This window comes from Austrofundulus limnaeus, unplaced genomic scaffold (assembly GCF_001266775.1).
Source record: "Austrofundulus limnaeus strain Quisiro unplaced genomic scaffold, Austrofundulus_limnaeus-1.0 Scaffold403, whole genome shotgun sequence".
In the NCBI taxonomy this organism is placed as follows: Eukaryota; Metazoa; Chordata; class Actinopteri; order Cyprinodontiformes; family Rivulidae; genus Austrofundulus; species Austrofundulus limnaeus.
In genome coordinates this window covers 446360-448697 of record NW_013952805.1, presented here as the reverse complement: position 1 = coordinate 448697, position 2338 = coordinate 446360, and the positions used below count along the sequence as shown (strand labels likewise).

The following is a 2338-nucleotide window of genomic DNA, read 5'->3' as shown; positions in this document are numbered from 1 at the left end:
GTGTGTGTGTGTGTGTGTGTGTGTGTGTGTGTGTGTGTGTATGTATTTTTGCTCATTAGGTTTCTGTTAGGCTTACTGCAGTTGTTTCAATCGATTGCTAACATTTTATTATAATATTTTGAAAAACTATACCTGCGCAGCCTTTCAGGCCTAGGATTCCTTAAAGTGTATCTTAACCCCCTGTGAAAAGATAACTCCGCCCCAAGGCGAAATTTGAAAAATGCATCAAAGTGGGTAGGGGAAGTGGGGTTAGAGAGCGGAGGTGTGGCCAGGACGAGAGAACGTGACAGCTAGCATTAGCATAATTGATGCTACATGGAGAGTGACCACAGCGACGCAGATAGTTACATCTCTGAACGTCTGAGGTGGAGGATTTTTCACCCCCCTCCTCACCAGAGGCAGAGAGAGACTTGATCAAGTCAGTTTAGTCTGGGACTGACTCATGTTGGCTCCCTGGATCAGGATCTTGAGCTCCAGCAGCCTTGGCTGAGCTGTCCGCCTCATACCACACCAGCACCGGACAGAGGAGGTGGAGCGCTCCGACAGCCTGACAGAAAAAAATAAAAGCATACAGCTGCAGCTGCTCACAAGATTGCTAGTTTAAATCAGGAATAAAAGTGTTGGGTCTTGTTTGACTGAAGTTTGGTCCGTTAGGGCTGCAGCTGCCCCACTGTCTTTCTGCCTTTTTTCCCCCTCCCGCTGTGCAGGACGTACTGCTATGAAGGATAAGGATATGAAGTGAACGAGGGCTAAAACTATTACCAGTTCACATTTGGTAACAGCAGCATCAAAAATAAAGATTTGAGGCACAATATAATCCAACATGTCCATCATGCTTAGACAGGTCTCCAGCAAAGGTCCAAACTGGACAAATATTTCCTAATATATCAACACAGAGACTTCACTGAGGGCTCAAATGAGAGATAAAACCTCCATGAATCATTTTCCACCATCCATACTTACTCACTGAATGAGTAAATGACAAAAAAAACAATGATTACCAGCAATAATCACAGCCTGGGGAACATGCAGCAAATCCCCACCAACAAACAGCCAAAACACAAACAAACAAACACTTCCTTTTTTAAAGCATTACAATCCACAAAGCTTATGAAACCAGCAGCAGCAAAAAATAAAAGTTTTTCACTTACTTTTGATGCAGAATTTGTCCTCTTTTACTGACCAAAAAATATCCAAAATGGCATCCAGATTGAAGTTATCCTTCTCTCATGAAGTTTCCTGGCCACAAAAAATCCCTCTTCCTGGACTTGAAGCACTCAAAACACTCCATAAGAAATATATTTCCTCTTTAACAACATATTTAGTCAGTCAATTGTCCCCCAAAAAAGAAAAACACCATAAAAAACATGTTTTCTATAAGTGCTGTTGTCACCACTCACGGGACAAAATGGCTGCCATGTCAAATATCAAACTTTTACAAGAAGGTCCACACCCCACAAAGCTACATATTGAATAAAAGGTAACTTGATTGGCTATACCGCGGTTGTGTCAGAATGAATCTCAGACCTGACTGGTCAATACAGTCAATCAATCATGTGTGCCTTGGGTGGGACATGAGGAGCTTGTCACACATTTTGGGCTCTGGAGAGCCAATAGATTAACCCAGTTGGTCAAAAAAAAAAAGGTGTCAATCAAAAGAAGACAACCAGTCAAATTGTTTGAACAACATACTATGCAAGTTCAAAGTACCTTGGAGCCTTGTCAAGCTACTGAAGAAGCAGGAAGTAACCATACACTGGGAATGTACAGAGGGCCGTGCATTGCGGGTTAACAGGTTAAGACAAAAAGACTATATTTATGTTAAAGTCATTTAGAATTTAAATATACTGAAATTACTTCTTTCTTTTTTAGCCTCAGATTTTGCTGGCTAGGGATGATTTTCGATTGCTCTACAAGTCCCAACACTAGTGTGCTATAGGCCTGGGTGAGCAACATTTTAGGGTCATTTAGTCTTGGTTAAAGGCAGCTATAAAACCGCCACACATCAAAATGAAACATGAGCACACTCCGCTACCCATCAGTATCATACCTAATATTTCAAACATATAACACTGTCAGAGAATAGTTGCACTGAGGTATTTGTTGCAACAACTAACATAAAAATAACATTGTGAACAATCTCATGCAACATCTTACTAAATCTGTGCATAAGTATGTGTTGTAAATGACACTTTGGTACTACTACATCCATTTTATCTGTAAAACTGACTAAAATACAATCTGTTATGTGACACTTATATTGTAAGTAACAAAACACTTACTGACTTGTCTACTTTTTCCACAAAACAAAATGCAATTTTAATACATACATATATAT

General features: G+C 40.1%; 1 long non-coding RNA gene across 2 annotated transcripts in view; it reads right to left on the bottom strand.

Annotated features, from left to right (window-relative positions):
* LOC106528761 (uncharacterized) overlaps positions 1–1397 on the bottom strand; it is a 4488-nt gene extending 3091 nt beyond the window's left edge. Inside the window, exons 1-2 of one of the 2 annotated variants that reach the window (XR_001311537.1) lie at positions 1152–1397; positions 394–547 (exon numbers count right to left, since the gene is read on the bottom strand). This is a non-coding gene — a long non-coding RNA (uncharacterized LOC106528761). The remainder of the gene's footprint in view (positions 1–393; positions 548–1151) is intronic. The other variant, XR_001311538.1, reaches the window with a different exon arrangement.
* Positions 1398–2338: the final 941 nt, after the last annotated feature.